Source organism: Camelus bactrianus, chromosome 10 (assembly GCF_048773025.1).
Source record: "Camelus bactrianus isolate YW-2024 breed Bactrian camel chromosome 10, ASM4877302v1, whole genome shotgun sequence".
In the NCBI taxonomy this organism is placed as follows: Eukaryota; Metazoa; Chordata; class Mammalia; order Artiodactyla; family Camelidae; genus Camelus; species Camelus bactrianus.
In genome coordinates this window covers 71231861-71244081 of record NC_133548.1, presented here as the reverse complement: position 1 = coordinate 71244081, position 12221 = coordinate 71231861, and positions in this window count along the sequence as shown.

The window sequence follows — 12221 nt, the reverse complement described above, 5'->3', positions numbered from 1 at the left end:
ATTTGTACCTTTTCTAAGTCTTGTTTAAGATGTAATTCCCAATCAAGTTCACAAGAACATTGTCGCAGATTTTCTTCATTAATTTTATAGCTTTATCTTTCACAATTAGGCCTTTAATCCATCTAGGTTTATTACTGTATATACTGTGACTTGGATCCTGCTTAAAGTTTCCAAGATGATATCTAGTAAATAAATATTCTTTCTCAGTGGACTGTGATACAAATACTGCCATTAAAATTTAATCAAATATTTATAAAATTTTGTTCTCATATTCAGTTTCAGAATCTCTTTCTACAGCTTCTCCATACAACCCCATTGGAATTTTGTTGGCTATTGTATTAAATTTATCTTTCTATTATTTATTTGCAAAAACTGAATGAAAGGAAGCAAACCAGTGTTTACAAAGTAACTACTGTATGTTGTGGATTATACTTTTGCTGGAATGAGATAGAAATGGGCTGTTAAAAATGAAAAATATTGCTCAACCTTATCAGAAAAAAATGACAGATAGATTACAATGACAAAAGTCATTTTCACTTTTTAAATTAAATATTGTAATATTGCTAATAATTTAATTAATGTATGAGAAAGTATGGTAAAACAAAATTTTATACACTGGTGGAGGTGTCATTTTTACAGTCTTTCTAGAATATTCTTTGTCAATACTTTGAAATCTTAAATATGAACAGACTTTTTGAGACAGATATTTACTCGCAGAAATTTGTTCTAAGGAAATAAACGTACAAGAAGACAAACTTAGGTATTAAGACATTCACTTAAGAGTTGTTTATAATGGTAAAACCAAAGTAAGTATTGTTGACATTCAGTTATAGGACATTTTAAGTTGTGGTTCATCCACATAATAGACTATATTCAGTTACTAAAATTTATGTCATAGATTGTACTGTAAGTGCCTGAAATGAAACTTTTGACTCCTGAGACATCCATTTTCAAAGAGATCCATCTGGAATAATCACATTGCCAACTAGATGATACAGCTACCAGCAAAATAACTAGACAAGAAACCAGGCCACTCCGACCCATGCAGTTCTCCTTTTAGAAGACCCTTGGTAACCTAGAGAACTAACCATCTACGTGATCCTGCTCTTCCCTTTCTGCACCCTAATTCCCTCTCTTGTGCTTTAAATTGGCCAATAAAGAGAGAAACTGTGAAACTGTGAACCCCCCACCCTGGATCCTAATAGAGGCAGAGCCCCAGGTCCACACTCCCTCTCTTTCTCTCCCCACAGCAGCATCTCTGTGTGGCCTCTGGGAATGCCATGTTCCCTTCAAGATCTGTGGGTAATACATCTTGATTTTTCAAGCTACCTGATAGTTGTGGTTTAGCTATGCCCGGCAATCACAGTAAGAACCACAAGGGCTGGTCCAGCCACAGTATTGGCTCCAATTTGGGGAATATCTGGGGTGGTGGTGGTGGGGGGTGCTACAAGCAGTATGCGCCCAGGCAAGTGCCTCAGGCATTTCTAGTCAACAGCATTGCTATCAATAGGCTGAGACCAACACAACACAGATGTGTATTATTTCTGTGGACAATACAATAAAGTAAAAAGCAGCCTATAGATAAATATAATACAACTCCATTTTTCAAAACCAGAGGGCAAGTATATACATATTTATAGTTTTATATGTATATATGTGTGTGTGTGTGTGTGTGTATAGTTTATATAGTCTGTGTCTGTATGCTAAGGATTTATTTTCAAAATAGCAATTATGATTATGGATGAGAGCTACAAGGGATTTCTTTGCTTGCCTGTCAGTATTTTTTCTGACATAGGCATGAATGCTTTCTGTATTTCAAATTGTTAAAAAACTAAAACTCATAAATTAGACAGACGTCCTTCAAATAATTTGCTCTAATTCCATTCCACATAAACCACTGTCTGACTTTCAATTTTCATACCATTTACATTTAAAATATCTTGTGGTTATTTTGTGTTATACATTTTGCTTTCTCATTTAAATTATAAACACCGAGGAAAGCCCCAGTTCTTGAATATCATTCATATTACTAAAAGGAACACTAGAAATATCCACTGGGTCTCCCCAACATAACAGTAAATAAAAAAATAAATATTCTGATATATGACGTATGCATTGTGAAGCTGACGTCAAAGAGTTTCTAAGGTCTGGTGGCCCAGTTTATAAGCTCACATTTGGGGACTAGCAAACACAAGGACAGGGGCTCAAGAGCTATAGTCCTTTGCAGCTCAGTCTGATTATTATCATTCTTTATAATTTTTTTTCAATTTGATGTTTAAAAGAATCATAACTTTAAAACTTACGTTTAGTTTGCATTGTTGAACTTGAGATATAAGGGTCGCACATTTGAGCAGTGGTCAGGAAATGCATAAACCATGTGTATCAGTAGAAAGCATCCTGTGAACATCAGAGAAAATGACTATGATTGACCCACTCAGCTCTCAATATTAGAGTTAGAAACAGAAAATACACTCAAAGCAAAACTCACCTTCATGATTATTGCAATACAGGCTTGCGTTCTTTATAGAAAAAATGATCTCACATAAACAACAAACCAGAAAAAAAAGTATAAATAGTTTAGGAAATAAGATTTTTCTTAAATATTTTTAATTAAAAAAAATGTGTGTAGCAGATATAGCCTACATTTTTTTATTGCAAAAAAGTTCGACTCAACTAAACTAAATCCAGAAAAAAATTTTTCCCAATTACTAGGTGAGAAACCCCAATAAAATGACATTAAAGCACTTTTTAGATTTTTTAAAAATATTTTTATTTTATAAAAACACAATTTGCATTGGTTTATCATATTGATTTAATGGCAATCCCAAATTTATAACAGAATAGTAGACTTATACAATTATGAAAAAATAAGCCTTTATGTATGACATTTGTTTGTATTTGAAATGCTTATTTAAAATTGAATAGATGTAAGGCCTAGGTTTTTGTATAATTATTTGAACATTTCTGCACGCTTTAAATATCCAGTATTATTGCTTTCAATCTCTCATCTACATGGATTTAAATAGGCATTCCAGAGGATGCCAAGGAGATTTTTGACTTATAGTCCTACTTTCCCAAGGTAACGTTAATGTAATCTTCATAAGCACAATACACTCAATATTGTACAATAGATAAGTCCTAGATAAGGATTATATTTAAAACATATATTGGAGAATTGCTTGTTTAGGTCATTTGCCCATTTTTGGATTGGGGTGTTTGTTTTTCTGTTATTGAGTTGTATGAGATGTTTATATATTCTGGAAATTAAACCTTTGTCAGTTGCATCATTTCCAAATATTTTCTCCCATTCTATAGTTTGTCTTTTTTGTTTTGCTTATGGTTTCCTTTGCTGTGCAAAAGCTTGTAGTTTAATTAGGTTCCATTTGTTTATTTTTGCTTTTATTTCTATTGCCTGGGTGAACTGCCCTAGGAGAACATAGCTAAAATATATGTCAGAGAATATTTTGCCTGTTTTTTTTTTTTCTAGGAGGTTTATAGTGTTTTGTCTTATATTTAAATCTTTAATCCATTCTGAGTTTATTTTTGTGTATGGTGTAAGGGAGTATTCTAATTTTATTAATTTAAATGCAGCTGTCCTGTTTTCCCAACACCATGTGCTGAAGAGACAGTCTTTTCTCCATTTTATATTCTTGACTCACTTGTTGAAGATTAATTGACCATAAGTCTGTGGGTTTATTTCTGGGCTCTCTATTCTGACCTGTTGACCCATGTGTCTGTTTTTGTGCCATCACCACACTGTTTTGATTACTGTAGCTCTGTAGCATTGTCTGAAGTCTGGGAGGATTATTCCTTCTGCTTCATTCTTTACTTCAGTAATGCTTTGGCAATTCTGGGTCTTTTGTGATTCCATATAAATTTTAGGATAATTTGTTCTAGTTCTGTGAAAAATGTGATGGGTAATTTGATAGGGATCTGATTGAATCTGTAGATTTCCTTGGGCAGTATGGCCATTTTAACAATATTGATTTTTCCAATCCAAGAGCATGGGATATCTTTCCATTTTGTTAAGTCACCTTTAATAACTTTAATCAATGTTTTGTAGTTATCACTAATTATCAGAGAAATGCAAATCAAAACTACAATGAGATATCACCTCACATCAGTCAGAATGGCCATCATTAAGTCCACCAAAGATAAATGCTGGAGAGTGTGTGGAGAAAAGGGAGCCCTCCTATACTACTGGTGAGAATATAGTCTGGTGCAGCCTTTATGGAAAACAGTATGGAGATTCCTCCAAAAACTAAAAATTGACTTACTATATGATCCATCAATCTCATTCCTGGGCATATATGTGGAGGGAACTCTAATTGGAAAAAAATACATGCACCCCAATGTTCATAGTAGCACTATATACAATAGCCAAGACATGAAAATAACCTAAATGCTCATTGACAGATGACTGGATAAAGAAGTTGTGGTGTACTTACACAATGAAGTACTACTCAGCCATAAGAAAGAATAAAATAATTCTATTTGCAGCAACATTAATAGACCAGGAGATCATCAGTCTAAGTGAGGTAAACCAGAAAGAGAAAGAAAAATACCATATGATATCACTTCTACTGGAATCTAAAAAAAAAAAAAAGAGAGAGAGAGAAAGAAAACAGAGGACACTAATGAACTCATCTACAAAACAAAAACAGACTCCCAGACATAGCAAACAATCTTATGCTTACCAGGGGAAAGGGGGTGGGAAGGGATAAATTTGGGAGTTTGAGATGCGCATATGTTAACCACTATATATAAAAATAAATCAAACACAAATTTCTTCTATAAAACACAAGGAACTATATTTAGTATCTTGTAATATCCTTTAATGAAAATAATATGAAAATGAATGCATGTATATGTATGTATGATTGGGACATGATGCTGTACACCAGAAATTGATACATGGTAACTGACTATATTTCTATAAAAAAAAAAAAAGATGAAAAAAATTTTATCTCTCACCAATTCTGCAAAAAAATGATTCCCTGTAGTGGATTCTCCATTTTTCAGACTTAATGAAGATATGCTGTCAATTATCATCCAAGAGGTTGGCCATATAAACTCCTCAGACTTAGAATATGAAATTAATAGTATATCCAATATGTTTAGAACTGTGATGTAAAAGATGTTAAATCAGTTCCCCTTGAAATCAGGGATATCAATTATAACTCACGCTTTTCAGCACTTGCATTTATACACTTATTAATTCTTATATTCCCCAATCTCCACCATTCTCTTCTTAGAAATTCATAATGACAATCTCCCATTTAAAGGAGAAGGATTGCATACTCCCTGAAGGCATGTCAGAAATTGTTGGCAGATATTATTGGTTGTGGATGATTTAGAAAACAATGTAAGTCTAGGAAAAAAATGCTACCATGTGTGGATTTGTGATTTCCACTTAGCTATTTTCAGTCACTGTTTTATTATGTGATCAGAATTTATCATGCTAATCTACATGCAATTCTCCTCACCATCCAGATATAAAAGAGTGACACTTCCTAGTGACACTTCCATGGGTCATCATGGCCCGAAGAATTTAAATCCTGATACAGAACCCTCCAACCATCTCTTCTTCTGCCATTTCAGTGATGGAAGTGTGAGTTGCAACAGACATGGCAGGAGATCAAAGCCCGAGGATTGTTGAACCACTGCATGGAGGACAGATCCATTACACAGTCTCTCACACTCATGGCAACCATAGCTTGAACAATGAAAAATCTCCTATTGTGCCAAGCCATTGAAATTCTTCTGTTTGCCTCTGCAACCTAGCCTCATAATCCTTGCTCATGCCATAATTTTGACTTTTTTTTAGACAATGAGAGTGAAATGAGAACTTAGAGAATTATTCAGTAAGGGGGAGGAGATCCCAAATACACTTAGAAACTGGATATAGATTTTGCATAGTTGAAGAAGACTGTCTACTTCTCTTCAGCAGGAAAAAAAGGAGTCTTGTTTTTCCAAATTTGTTTTGTATTGACACCTATAATTGTCTTCAGCATTCTAGAATCATCCATTAAAGGATATAATTAGAGATTCTTGTTAAAAAATGGTTGGTATTAATTATGAGAACTAAAAATAGAAGGAACTTCTGTGAGGTGAAGTCTCATAGCCCTGCTGGGAACCGTCACTTGTGTCTGTTGTTGGAGCAAAGTCACATTGATTTGCTCTTCATTATATGAAATCTCCCTTCTATGAAATACTGAAATAGTTCGAGGACGTGTGTATAGGTACAGAGCAGATATTTGTTTACTGCAAAGGAAGCATTAGAAGTCTTCCTTTTGTCATAATTTGGACTTTCACTGTATTGATTTTACTTGGAATAAAATAGATTGGAGGACTGGGTAAAGCTCAGAATGATCTAGGGTAAAAGAAATACAACTTCTCTTTGTGTAGACCTCGGACGAGTCAAGTAGGGGAGACCAGAAAACGACTTTAATGATGCACTGAAGCTGAAGTTCAAATAAAACCACAGCAGAAGCAGCCAGAGCAGCTGACAATGCTAATGAAGTGTACGCCTTTCTGAGAAAAGATAAAGGAAGAACATGAATGTAAGAGAAAGAAATTATCCAACGGCACGTGTCAGCAAACAATGACTCTAAAAGAGACCAGAGCAAAGTCAAGGTTTAAGCAAATGCTTTGTTCATACAACAAACACAGTGGCTTTGTTCCAAGTCATAGTTCTGCTGTGATCTGGGACTAAATCTTAGTTGGGGAGGGGGCATTCGTCTTCTTAGCTGTAGAGTAAACAATTGGTCTGCAAGGTCTTTTCTACAGCAAATATTTCATTCTACTGCATAGCGGTACCAGTCTTTAGAGCCAACTTCAGCTAAGGATTCAGTTCCATTCAATGTAATTAATCTACTCCTAGATGCACTGAGAGAAAGCATTGGTCTAACACAAAGATGAGTAAGAGAGAGTCCCAGCCTTCAGGCAGCTCACAAGTCCAAAGTCGCCAAGAGCTGATCAACCATTGCCGTGGTGAGGAATCGATGCTTAATACCGTATCTGTGGACTGAAATACTTGTTGCTTGGGAAAGTGTGAGAGGGGCTCTTTCCTAGGGTGAGAGGCTCTCCTAGTTACTTACATCCTAAAGAACAGATGGACTCTCAGTGGGCTTACTGCTCACATAAGCATTAAATCACTGATGAAAAATTGCAACTAATTAAATCCCTAACCCCTCGCAAACTCCTTGCACTGCTGGGCTTGTTTGAGGAGAGAAGCAGAATCCAAACAGTGCAACGCAGTAGCTGGAGGCAGAGGTCTCTGTTTCTAAACTCTAGATAATAAAGCTAATTCAATTTCATGACCATCTCTGTGACCTTGGGCAGCACAAGTTCTTGGGAGCTCAGGTCTCTTGTCAGGTGTGAAACAAAGAGATGCGGTCACTGAACAAGTAAGGGCCACTAATTTAAATATTTCATGGTTTCTAAATTGACTTTATACGCTGAACTGGAAATGGCATGGCAGCTTATTAAAACTGAGAACAAATTTAGGAAAAGGATCCTCATTTTTAACAAGGATTGCCTTCCTTGAATGTTTCAGGTAAAATCTTTCAATAACATCAAATGCAAAATAGATATAAAATTCAAGCTTTTCTTGAAGTGTGAAAAGTAAAACAATGAGAAAGAGAGTGACATATACTCATAGGAATGTAAATTTATAATGAACATAAAATTGTATTTAATACCAATAATGAGGAGCTCCAGTTTAGCCTTGATATTAGCTTTACCTTCCTGTGTTCCCTTCTAGTTGATGTGTATTTAGCACTGCACCTGTCCCAGGTGAGTCACAGTGAATAATATTCTTCTTAAGAAGCTTTACTCTGTCACAAGATAAATATAAGAAAACATTTTCTTCTTCAGGTTCCAGCATCCCTAAATATAATTAATTTCTCCACTTTTGTGGAAGAGGAACAAATAAACTGAAATACAAATCTATCAGATTATGTATGTGACAAAAGGCCGAGGTGCTTCATTGTCTGTTTCATTTATAGACACCAAATAATTCAGTATTTTTCTTAGGAATTCATTTCAAAAGTCTCTGGGCTCATTTTCAGATAGCTAAAAAGTGAATAAATATGATAACTTAGTAAAATTAGGTCAATATAAAATATCAAAACATAGTGTGGACACACTTTTAAAAATACATCTCAAACCACATAGAATGATACAGATGCATGCCGTCTTTTCTCTCCTGCGTTGTACTACCCAAAAGTTACTCCCATAAATTTGGTGGTATAGCAATAAACTTGAAAATAAAAGTTACTTCCTTTTCGATAAAATGCTTCATTCCTCTAGAGATGACATAAAACGCTTTCTACTTAAGCTTGAAGAGATACCATGGTTCCTCTTGCTCTAAAAAAGATCTGAAACTGCTGACAAGCATCCAAGTTTATCTACACAACAGGGAAGTGCTGGCTTGCAAATTGCTACACAGACTCGTAGGACCATGACTAGCTTTCAGACTTTCTCTTGCTATTTTGTGTGCTGAACTGCGTCCCATTTATGAGAGTTTCCCCACCCCTCTATCACACTTGCAGTTAAAATGGAAGTCATATTGAAATATGGCTGATACTCCAGGAACAATGACTGGCTTTATTCTGTAGGTTTTACTGCATAGACATCATTTTGAGTTTTGAGATTATGAGAATTGCTTAGCTATATTTATACGGAAGTTTAAGACCTTATAAAAATGTACTAAACAATTATAAATCCTCCTTATTCTCCCTCTAGGAAGAGTCAGTGGGAGACACAAGTTACCTTTTCCCTGAAGAGAAAATTGTCATCATCTGGGCTCTCCGAACAAGTGAACGTATCGGGTCTTATAGATTTTAGTCCACTAATTCTTACCAGTACGCGGTCTCGTCAGGGTTTCAATGAGGCTTTCTGACTTGGCATTGCCTTTGAAAGATAAACCAAGAAAGCAGGACCTAGTGGACCAAAGCCGATAAATGCAAAATAACTTGAAAAAGGCAGAATGGACTCAAGAAGTGCAAATTAATTGTTTGTAATTGAAGTTATTACTGCAATCATATACTTTTTATTGAAAATTGTATTCCACTACATACTAAATACAGACACACGTGAGTATGCGCATGTATCTATCTATATATATATTTCTCCCTCTCTTTTCCTGGACAGGATTTGGATCTAAACAAAGAGCTAAATTACCTTGAACAAGGTCCCACAGTTAATAAGGGACAGAACCAGCTCTCAAATTCAAGCCAGATTCTACCAGCTATTCAAGGACATGACAATGAGAAGGAAAAATTGTTGGTCACGGAAACATGCATGTTACACAGGTAACGGATTAAATCTTAGCCCAGCCCTATAGTGGCTACATCATTTTATGGGGGGTAACAGTATGCAAAATGCTTAGTGTACAGCCCGGGACTCAGGAAAATAAAACAAGCAGGGTTACTGAAGCCACTGAAACACCCTTGCAGGGAGAGAAAAGGCATTAGCCTCTGAAATGTGATTTTTCCCCCATTGGCAAGATTATCTGATTGGGGAAGTAATGAACCAAGTCGTATTATCCTACGCCCCCAATATGTGGATCAATTCAACGTCTCTTGGCTTTGACTCAGCTTTCCCCAAACAAGCTTCTAAATGTGATTGGCTGCCTTTATAGGTCAGCCTGTCGGGAAAGAATGCAATGTTCTTACTTGTGTAAGTGTGCGGACCCCTGGGAAAGTTACTTTCCTTTATAAACCAGTCAATTAACTCAGTGTTTACATGTCAGCTTTGTGTTTGATTAATTGAGGTGGAGGAAGGGTATCTTTGAGAAGATGAGCTGTCCTCAGTGTGCTGTTTAGCGTGGGATTCTCAGCTTCTCCACTCAGGTAGAGCCCCTTGAGAAGGAGTTGACCAACCTTCTTTTGTCCCCACGTCCCCTCTCCAGCCTCACCTTCACCCTCATAGACCAGCCATGTGTGGAAAAGAGCCAAGCTCTCCATCAGCTCTGGCCCTCACATGTGCTGTTGCTACTTGCAATGGCCTTCCATCTACTCTTCATTATTTCTTATTCTGTGTTCTTATTTGGCATTTCTGAATAAGAAATTCTGTGTTTTGTGTTCAGCTTTTGAACACATTCTAGGCATTGCCTCCTCCAAGGAAATGTCCTTGGCTTATACGGGGTTAAAACCTCCTCCCACGTGTTTTCAGTCACTTTGTTCATAAAGTTGTTATAGCGGTTGCCAGTTACCATTCTAAGTGTCTGTCAGCACTGCTAGCTCCTTGAATACAGGCATGACCTTACTTATTGTTGAATCCCAGACTGTACTTTGTCATTTAGTGGATAACCCCAAAATTTCTGTTCAATATACTATTAATTCAGAAATCTATTAATTTAGATCCTGGCATAAATTATATATAGTAACTTGCTCACTGAAGAAGCCCTAAGGTCTAGCAATTTATTGAATTCTTAATAAATATTTATTAAATAAATAATCAGAGATGACATTTATGGTTGTATCAAAAGAAAACATTAAAGGTTATTTTTTATCTCTAAGCCTTTGATCAGCATGGTCAGCACTCTTGGTCCCCAGTTATTATTAGAACAAAATATTATTTAAATTTTTGCTTCTTAGAGTCCTTCCCTAGAGAAAAACAACCTATTTACTTTTTAAACAGTGGAGCATATGCAAGTTTGTTCCAGAGTTACAACAGAATCAACACCTTTGAATGATAGAAATAGAAAATCAGAACTGAATACCAGGACGGAAGATTGAATAAACATATGGCAAGTTGCCCAGACAAATCTGTTTACGACAGCAGATATGAACTGACAATTGGCTTCCTGAATCACATCTTTGAGTTGATCTGTTTTTGTCACGTGCATCTCAGTGGCATGTGGGAGAGGTTGTGAATAGGTTGGTTTGTACTCTCTGGAGTGAGACCTGTCAATTATTTAGGACGTCTGTCATGAAGTAACCATTTATAAATGCAGATAACACAAACGAGTGCGTTGTAAGCATATGTAAATGCAAATGTAGACAAAAGGCATTGCTAATATGTACAGAAGGGAAAGTAATTAGCAAATTTATAAGGGTCACTCTTGTAATTCTAATGTTAGGACTAATACTTTGTTCATTTGAAGGTATTCCCCTAATGGGTTTACCATGTGTTTTCAACAGTAAGTGATAATGTGCTCGAATTTATAAAGCAAAAAGGGAAGAAGTGAACATTTTTAACTGCTGGGAAGCCACCCAAAGAAGTGGAGGGCATTTGGTGGCTACCTTTGCTGCTCATAAAGACTTGAATGGTGCCCTGGTACTCCTGTCCTACACCGTTACTGTTTAGGCCTTTTCCCAAAACATCATTCAGCTCTTGCAGAGGCCATTGCTGTGAGGGCATTGCAGTATATAGGCTGATTCAACTTGAGCTCTTCAACCTACTTGAAAAACTCCGGTTGACACCCTCCTTGACCTCTTCTGCTGGGTGATTTTCATGTAACTGGGTCACTGCTCCAGTCTCCCCAGCAACATTTCCCATAGGAAAGCATCTGCCTCCAAAACGTAGTCTTGAGATTCCATTCTATTGTCCCTCCCCCGTCTGTGTCTATTGCTCTGTAAGTGGCTCTGTCTTCTTGTAGTTAATCCTTGAGAGGATGATAGAAATTGTAGGAACACATCACATAGGCTTCTGGGATTTTGTAAGGCTGAACAAATCAGGTTCTCAAGTTTATGAGCTTTAGCTACAGACTTTTAAAAATATTAGCTGTGACTTTCAATCTTTCTGGTCCATAGTATTAAGTGTCCACATAAATGTCTGCCACATATCCCATTACTGATATTAATGATGACAATAATTAGCTGCTCATCATATTCCAGGCATTGTGCTAAACTATTTACATGAATCATCTCTTGCAATCAAGACAACCAAGCTTAGTGGTTACTGTCTTTACCCCCATTTTACACATTTGAAAGTAGGCTTACAGAGGTTAAAGCAGTAGTTGCTCAGAGATAATTGGTATTTCTGAGATTTGAATCCTGACTACTTGACCAAAGACCCCACTGTCTAAATCACCATGCTCTAGGGTTCCTTTCATTTGGTTTGGTCACCACTGTGAATCCTTTCCTGTGATGCATTATGTTACATAATTTGCACACCTAGGAGCTAGACTCAATCATTAATGTAATGGACCCATATATAATGTTGGTGATCTACAAAGAACAAACAAGAATATATGAATATGTGTGTACATA